General features: G+C 37.5%; 1 long non-coding RNA gene across 1 annotated transcript; it reads left to right on the plus strand.

The window, feature by feature from the left end:
- Positions 1 to 814: 814 nt before the first annotated feature.
- On the plus strand, positions 815 to 6,420 carry LOC122457589. Its single transcript, XR_006277211.1, has 3 exons — positions 815 to 1,090; positions 1,692 to 1,818; positions 6,190 to 6,420. It is a non-coding gene; the product is annotated as an uncharacterized LOC122457589 (long non-coding RNA).
- Positions 6,421 to 9,662: the final 3,242 nt, after the last annotated feature.

Consider the following 9,662-nt stretch of genomic DNA (forward strand, 5'->3'; position numbering starts at 1 on the left):
TCTTGTTTACAATGTCACCTGAAAGGGAGAACAGGTGTTCGCATGGCACTGTGGAAGCCGGCATTGCAAGATATTTACATGCCAGATGTGCTAAAGATTCATATGTCCCTTCATGCTTCAACCACCATTCCATGCTGATGATGGGTTCTGCTTGATAACAATCCAAAGCAAAGTGGACCGATGCATGTTAATTTTCATCATCTGAGTCAGATGCTACCAGCAGAAGGTTGACTTTTTTTTTTGATGATTTGGGTTCACCTCATACAAGTACTGAAGTGCAATCTCTTTATCATGAAAGCGTAACTTACAAATGCAGACTTGTTTTTTGGTTACATAGCTGCACTCAAAAAACAAAACAGTGTAAAACTTTAGAGCCTACAAGCCTGCACGTTTTTGAGTGCAGTTATGTAACCAAAAAACAAGTCTGCATTTGTAAGTTACACTTTCATGATAAAGAGATTGCACTTCAGTACTTGTATGAGGTGAATTGAAAAATACTGTTTCTTTCATTTATCATTTTTACAATACATATATCTGTAATAAAAAATAATAGTATAAAGTGAGCACTGTGCATTTTGTATTCTGTGTTGTAATTGAAATCAATATTGAAAATGTAGAAAAATATTCCAAAAATATTTCATAAATTTCAATGGGTATTCTATTGTTATAAGTGTGATTAATCGTGATTACTTTTTTTAATCGCGATTAATTTTTTTGAGTTCACTGTGATTAATTGACAGCTCTAATTTTAATTAATCTCTGTCTGTTATACCATGTTTTTCTAAGTTGTTAAATAAAGGTATATTAACTCTAATCTGAGAGTATATTGTTTATCTAGAGTTTATACTTGGTACTTTGGAGTTAGCCCCAGTGCATAGGTTAGTTCACATTTATTCTTTGAGGCTTCCAAGGCACACCAGCAAGTGTGTACAGGGAGCAGCCAAATGGAGGTACTGCCAAGATTAATTTCCTTATAAGTGAAAGGACTGCAGCAGAGGGGTGGACAGAGGATTCCTGTCTATTCAACATCACCACTGGGATACTCAAGATCTCCTTTACTGTTGACAATATCAGGAATCCAGGAACACAGGTGAGCAGTGCCTGCTCCTGAGTAAACCAGGCAGAAAAGGTAGTGATGGTGGGGGGTTATGTTAATAATGTATAACAATAACAATGGCCCAACTTTGGCCACTTCAGTAAAAGAAACATGCAGCTGGTATTGAGAATGCCCAGAGAAGGATCCCGTTGGATTTATCTCTGATGAGAGACTCCATCATAGATAATCCATGAAAAGACTCCAATTTCTTTAGCATAGAAAAGAGACACGTGGAACCTAACTTGATTTGAGCAGTTCAAAATTTAGAAAGATGTAAAAGTGAAAGTTGATCAATCCCTCCCTTTCGCCCAATCCCTAAGTACAAGAAGGAGATAATGGTGACTGAAAATTGAGATCAGCAAAGTTAGAAAAAATAAGAGGGCATAATGCTTTTCTTGTCATATAGGCTATGTGTGGAATTCACTGGTGTGTGCGTTAGTGAGATATGTATAGTGTATAGAGTAGGAAAAGGGCAGGATAATTTGTGGCGGAGTAGGAAGGCATATGCAAGCAGTGACCTTCCAAATTCATGCTTTATGGATTGCATACATTAATCATCTGCAGGGGTCAAAGTATTCCCTCTCCCCACTTACAGCATTGCACCAGAGACCTGGACTATCAAGCAGGCTTGTGATCTCATCTTCTGCAGAAGCATCATGTATTGGCCCACTAAAGAGGAAGGACACCAAAGATCACAAGTCAGATGAGGGAAGAGAATAAATGTGAGTGTTATTCATATTGGCGCCTTTTATCTTTCCTAGGCTTTCATTGGCAGCATTTGTAATAATTCAGTGAATCAGTTCAAACTTTGTCTAGTTTTTTTGAAAGCTTTTAATAAGTTTTCATAAATTGTGTGAGGCAACCACGACTCTCATTAGCATTTGCACTGGCAGACTTAGCAGAAAGGCCAGAGACTCAGTCCTGAAAGACAATTACTCTGTCCTTGATGTGGCAAAGCACTTACGCATGTGCTTAACTTTAAACACTTGGTCCCAGTGTAATCAATGCAACTACTCATATTGATTAAATGTTGTGCTGTATCAGGGACAGAATGTTCAACACTCTGCAGAACTGAATCCTGAGCAAGCTTGAAGATCGAACTCTGAACCCTTTCACTCCTAGAAGTAGTGAAAGTACTTCTAAATCATGAAGGACATATATAAGAATGGGAAAGCTTGCATGCAGTGCCCTTTCTGCTTCTGCAGGAATTATAAAAAATAGAATTTTACTGTTAAAATGTCCCTCTACACTTTCTTTTAGTTTATGTATTCATTCATTCATTGACTGGACTATTTGGCTTTCCTACCATAGAGTATGAATAACCTAGGCCAAAGCCAACACTTCAGATCCCCAGATATGGAATTATCCCTATAATTTTTATTCTAAATTTCAAAAGTGGAAAGGGTTGGTCAAACGGAGCCAGACAGTGTGCGAAAAGCTGCTCCCTCAGTTTCTTGACACAAACTAGCAAAATCTTCACAAGAATAGCTGATCTTGAGATGTCTATCATATTGGATGCTGGACATCTTACAAAATCATTCCAGCTGCAAGAGTTTGTCATTTTGGAGCACAGGAACTATTTGCATAATTTTGGCACCAGTAATCTAAACCAGGGCCTAATTTAATCCTCAATGACAAACCTTTGCCTAAACCTAGTTCAAATCTAAATTCTATCTCCCCATCCTATATGTTCTTCAATAGTTACTAGTGAGAGGGGTTGGGGTAAATATAAGTAGAGTTAATACTGAGAGTCTATTGGGAGTATTTGATCTCACCTAAAAACAATAAAACTTAACTGGAATTAGAATCTGTAATACTTCTCACTGGGGATAAACTTGTCTTTACAGATCAAATTTCAACATATGAAATATAAATTTCTTTATATCTGAAATGCAAATAAGTTGTTAATTTAAGCTCTATCATGGCATGGAAAAAGGATGTTTTGAATTCTTATTTCAGGAGCTGTAAATAGAGCTTTGTCTTCTGGTCTTTGTCCCATCTATGTGGGTTTGGCTTTTCAAGTTCTTCTCTATTCCAGTCTGTCTTGAAGCGGTTCCTTGGAAATGCCACGGCTAATCAAATCCTTTTGTAGGACATCCATCAATCTAGTTTGGGTTTTCCAACCTTCCTCTTACACTCCACTTCTAAGTTTAACATTCTGTTTCCTATATAATCCATTCACATGCCCAAACCATCTAAGCCTGGATTCCATCAGCTTTTCTATAATTGGTACCACCTTGATACTTCCTCTTATTTGTTTACTGTGAATCTAACACAGCTACCACTCTGAAATCTATAATCTATCAGAGTAACTCCAATCATCCATCTTAACATTTACACTGTATTCATGATCGGGTCCTGTCTCATCCTCAGTGACCAGCATTTGGAGTTACACAAAAATGCAGACCTAATTACCATTGTGTACATCTTACTTTTCAATGTGGTAGGAATTCTCACAAATAGAGCTTTGGCAAACCTTTATTCTGGTATTGGTTCATAATGGTTCCTGCTCATGTTTGTTTTGTTTTTTTAAATTTGGTTTTGTGTTTGTTTTGCCTTTAATTTTTGAAGAACCCAAACCCTGAAGTGAAACTCAACCAAAATAAACATGTTTAGCTTGGTTTTGTGTCAAAAACAACTTGTAACAATCACATTTCTCCATGGTTCCCATTCAGAATAATCATTTGGCCTTGCTCAGGTTCAGGTTTGGCCTATAATTCAGGTTACTAGGCACTTAAAAAGTATGATGATGAGTGGTATAAATACATAGCTGGATGGAGAGGTTTGTAATAAAACCCCATAATTGGCAAACTTTTAGCTGTAGTGACCGTACAAAGTGATATGTATCACTCATAAGATGTAACCCTTTTTATTCAAATTAAATCTTTGATACAAGATTACCATGGCAACATGTTTGTGCTTCTTCAGTCATGACAGACTCTTTGTTGTAGTGAGTCCAAGATACAGCATGGCGGGGTCTGTACTAACTAATTTCTGCCCTACAGCCTCTGGACCTGATTCTCCACTGCCTTGCCTCTGGTGTAGTTGCTTTCACCTGTGCAAAGTGGGCATAAAATATGGCCATTCAGATATAGTAGCAGCTTGCACTCCCTGTGTTTAGTTTGCACAAGGGTAAATGACTATTGCCAGCACTGGAAAATTAATTTCTGCATATTCTGTGCTGAATAATATAGGGACATATCCACAGCTAGTGTAAATCACTGTAGGTCCATTAAGCTTGTTATATTAAATTAATAGGATGCAAAAACCCTAGGTTTTTTTTTTAACCTTTCCTCCAATGTTTAATAGATGTGCTGTTTTAGGAGTGTCCCTCTGCTTTTAAAAAAGAGTACAATGTCTGCAATGCTCTAACAATACAAACATAGCAGACATCCTTTACAAGGGGGAGGGAGAAAAATAAACTTGCACAAATATATGCATCTGCTTATATACACACGGTTTGCACAATGATGACATTATACTAAAATAAATACAGGAAGTGAGGGTCTCTGTCGGGAATAACACAACAATGACCATTGCCATATATGGTCTTCTTTTAACTTCTTGTATTACTTAATATTGTCTTAGTGTACAACAGCACATTTGCTACAATATCGAGGTGGATTTCTTTTAGCAGTTTACTAAGTTACTAAAAAAGACACCAATAAATGTTGCAGAAAATCTGTTGCTGTCATTTTACAAAGGACTAACAACATGGAAATCATCATTTCATGTTGCTATCTTTTACACACACAAAATCCTGAGATGGCACTAGAAGTCTTGTTTCTTAACTGTGGCTTTAATTTTGCTTTTTTAATGCAAATATTATATGCCATAGCAGGAGGCAGACAAAAGCAGTTATTGGAGGAGTGTCTAGTACCAAAAAATAGATGAATTACTAGAATAAAGATCTCAGGGAAGGCAAGAGAGCCTTATAAAGAGAAGCCAGGTATACAAACTTTTCCTGCTGGCCTTTTTGTGAAAGGAGAAATTAAATGATTGCACTTGAAATGAGTCATTAGGTGACCAAAGGGTGCTTCCTGGGGTAAAATGAGAGAAACTCTCCAAGCAAACTATATGAATTATAAGATGTTAATCAGATTCACATTTTTCCCCATTACAAGCGAAGAAAATATTCCTGGGCTTTGTGGCTAATTTTCAAAGTTCCATGCATGGATTTAGCCACAGGACCATGAAAAGAATTTAGCCATTTAACAAGTATGGTCTACTTGTCAGTGGACAGGTGTCCTTTTGCAAAACTCACATAATAGTTGGTATCACTTGGTGATTTCTTGACCTCCCTGCTTAGATTGATGACACATTGAATAGGGATAGAGGTCAAACCAGCCTCTCTTCTTTAGAGGTGTCAGGTTAAGGTTGGAGAATATTGACAGGCTAGGATGGGAGAGCTATGCTGCTGTTATACATGCTGCCTACCGTAAGATCTGTGGTAGAGTGATCTGGATTTGCTTCACAAGCATAGCTGTGAATTGCAAAATAAAACTTTTCCCCATTTCTCCAAGAATTTCTGAATTGGATCAAAAGGAAAACATCATTTCTGAGCACAAAGGCAGCTTTTTGCAGTGTAGTAGTGAAGGGGTTTGTTTTTTTTCCCTCGGGAGGGGGGGCAGGACTTTACAAAGCTGAAAAGTCACTGAAGTAAGGAGAAGGAAGTTCTAGTGATTAGTCCCCTCACTTAGGACTCCGGAGATCTGGCTTCAGTTTCCTGCTCCACCACAGATTTCCTTTGCAACCATGGGCAAATCACTTAGTCCCTCTGTACCGCAGTTCACCATGTGTAAAATGTGGTTAATAGTACTTCCAACCTGTGAGAAGTGAGGAATATAAATGCATTATGAGGTGCTCAGATACTAGTGTAAGGGGATGGGGCAGACCATATAAGTACCTTATTGCTTTTAGCTCTTAATTTTCTCCTCTGGCTTCTTACTCTGGAGCAGCTACAAGCTGAAGAACACACCTGGTAAGGATTTTAAACCCCGCAGCATTAGAGCCAAAGAGAATAAAATCCTGTCACATCAGTGAAGAACAGTCTCTCTGGCCTGACATTCCTAATGGGTTCTTCTTCCCAGCAGGCAGAATCACAGCCACAACGACTGACATCCTCCTCCTCATCAGGAATTTGGGCACCTCCAGAGGGACTAAATGTTTAGATGGTACAAATCTTGTTGTAAGTACTGTTCAGAAGAGCTGTGTCAGGAAATGGATTTTCCATCTCAAACAGTTTGAAAAATAGTGTACCTCCCATGGAAATGAAAAGCTAAAACTTTAAATTTTCATGAAATGAAATGCTGAAAAAAATTGTTTGGGGACAATTGTAACATTTCCATTTTGACCCTTTTTAGTTAGATTAAAAAGCACATTTCGAACCACAAAGTCTCTGTGAAACAAAAAAATTAAACTTTGCATTCCAAAAGCATCAAAACCAGACAATTTCTTTTAAATGAAATTGTCAAAATGATCAACATTTTTAGGAAATTGTGTTTCATCGAAACAGCATTTTCAAATGGAAGACTGTTTTGAGGGAAATGTTTCAACAGCTCTACTATTCAGTTTCATCAGCCCTTTGCATATAATGCCTACAACTCGTACTGTATTTGACCCACTCTCCCCACTGAATATACATTTTCCTACTGCCCCAAATTGAAGGCAAATATTCAAACCCTGTGATGTTGTTTTTCACTAGTTTTGTTCGTAATGAATATTTCTTTTTGCACAGCTCTGTAAATCCATAGCACATTCATATGTCAAGTCAACTGTTGGTTTGATTCCTTCAAGTCATTTATCTTTTTGTTGCATTTCCCAAAATCCATGCATTACTGTATATGCCTGTGGTTTTGGAGTGGAATCAATAGTATTACCATGCAACTTATATTTGATAATCACTGCTTTTGTGAATTGGTGGAATCTTCAAAACTAGCTACTTACAAATACTGTGATAAAGAACCATTTCCAACAAGTCCTCGCACAATGCTTTAGTGGTAATTGCTGAGACAGCACTGGTGGTGACCTTAAATTGGAAATTGGTACAAACACTATTGAATGGAACATATATCAAACTTAGCTGCAGCTAGTTGGGCACATATACTAGTTCATACCTAATTTAGATACCTAAAGTACCCTTCCAAATCATGCAATTTGCACATGCATTTGGTCATGCTGGTGCTTATCAAGCAGTTTGTCAATATAAATACCTGATTTGCATAATGCAGTAGCCTCAAGCTAGACAGTATCTGGATGCTGCCTGGACCTTAGCTCTCATGGACATTCATGAGATCAAAAGGTTGTTTAAAATAATAATCTGGGTTTTCCCCTCTCTCTCTCTCTCTCTCTCTGTTTCCTCCTTCCCTCTTCCGATTTTACCAGTGAACAAGAGAGCCGGTGGAAGCAGGAGGGGCAATAGAGGGAGAATTGAAATGTTTGATTTCTCATCCAAATCAGACCATCTTGAACAATTTCAATGGAAATCTTCAGTTCAGGAAAAAATGCCATTTTTCATTGAAAAGAGTTTCAATGTGAAAAAAAAAAACCACTGACCATTTCCAAAAGACACTTTGCCTTTAGTGGAGTCTTTAGAGACCAACATTTGTAATTTAGATGCTTATATAGCAGATCTAGAGACTTTTTTTATACGTGGAAAAGCAGGCAGGATCCAATGCAGAGATGATAACTGACATCAGAATTTGAGGAAGAACATTCTAATCATATGATATTCGTGGCTAGACTCTTTATGGTCTTCTCTCTGTCTATTTTACCACAAATAATTTGGGCAGTTGATGGGATACAAACAAATTTAAAGAGACAGTAACTTTCTTCTAATCTAGTACACTGTCATTTGTGCAAATTCAGCTAGGAAGAGCCATTGTTACCACCTCTTTTGTCTACAGCATGTCAAACCCACTTCTGGAGTAGTTTCAATTAATTGTTTCCAGTTGCAAGTTGTGACCATGAAGGGGAAAAAAAGCCCTTCAACATTCACTGTTAGTGCTACTATGCACCACCTACTAACTGAGAACAGATTTGTTTCGCCGACCCCTTATAACTTTGTTTTGGATGTACTTTCCATCTCACGGTCAATACACCAAACTGATATTGGGGGTATCTGATATTTTACAAGGATATCTGATATTTCAAAACTTTATATGATAGCGTGTAAAAGTTGTCAGATTTGAAAGCCTTTGTGGTATAAAGTAGAAGACAGTTTTGTTCCTTATCGCACACACAAGGAGCAACCATACTGTTTAAGTTTGGCTAACTTTTTTTTATTTTAAAATTAAGGAAGACAAAATTAGAATGAACAACTATGTACCATTTTTAGGCAGCATGGTATGTGTGTCTCATTCTTTAGGAACAGTTATCTTGAAATGAAATGGTTCTCCAAAATGGAGGGTCTTGTAACAGTCAGACTGCTTTAAAAATGTAAAGGTGCAGGGCACAGAAATCAGGAGTTACACAACTACTTATGACATCAGTACAAATTAATGTAGGGTTCATGCATTGGGCTTAAACAGTGTCAGTGACTTGAGGCCCAAGTTTAGTTTTTAAATATTGTGTAATGCCAAAGGTTATGAAAAGCACATCCTGCTTCACTGATATACTGAAATATGAACTATAGCTTCCACTTCTCATTGTAATATCTGAATTAGTCTGAAGAATGAATGATTGGCACTCAGAATCCTCTAAAACAAATCTATTGGCTAAAGTATTAAGGCAACCAGGTAGTAAATACACAGCTTTTGTTACTGAATGTTCCACCAAAAATTTGTCTTGTAGATTAGTTAACTAAAAATATTTACATATGTGTTGGACAAATTATTTTAGAGGCAAAAGTTATCTGTAAAAGTGTCTGTCTCATGTATACACTCCATATCTGACCTCTCAGTCTTCATCCTCATGTATACTCCTGTCATTTTTTCCACTACCTCTTACCCTTTTCAGAACTCCAGTAAAGTCCAGAAAGAGTCTATTTCAATATTCTGGACCTGGTTCTGATGTGGGTGAAACCAGACAGCCACTATGCTCTTGAATGAACTCACACCAAAAAGTGATACGAAAATATACCATATCATCTATGGGCAAACCCTTTCCACAAAACGATCACTGCATATCTGACCTCTGTCTTCATCCTCAAAGCCTTCAAAATATGAGACTGGGAACTTAAATTTATCTCTGCTAGTTACCAAAAAAACCCAAACCATGGACTTAGAGACACTGGATTTATGGGTCATTAAATTTCATTACTAACCCTCCTTTGTCCTACATCTGCCCACTTCACCTTTGAATGGTCTCTTGCAACATGTGTTAACTCTTTAGATAAATACAAAGTGGAACAGATGTGATACTGACTACCATTCCCAGACCTGAAGAAAAGCTCGAAAGCTTCTCTCTCTCATCACCAGAAGTTGGTCCAATAAAAGATATTACCTCACCCATTTTCTCTTTGTATATGCATGCAGTTTAAAATCTCAATCCTGACAAGTGCTACGTGCCCTTAACTTGCAATGGGCACTGGCATTTGAGCATTCAGCCCCTTTTAGGACAAGCCCCA

The sequence above is a fragment of the Dermochelys coriacea genome, chromosome 1 (assembly GCF_009764565.3).
Source record: "Dermochelys coriacea isolate rDerCor1 chromosome 1, rDerCor1.pri.v4, whole genome shotgun sequence".
Classification (NCBI taxonomy): Eukaryota; Metazoa; Chordata; order Testudines; family Dermochelyidae; genus Dermochelys; species Dermochelys coriacea.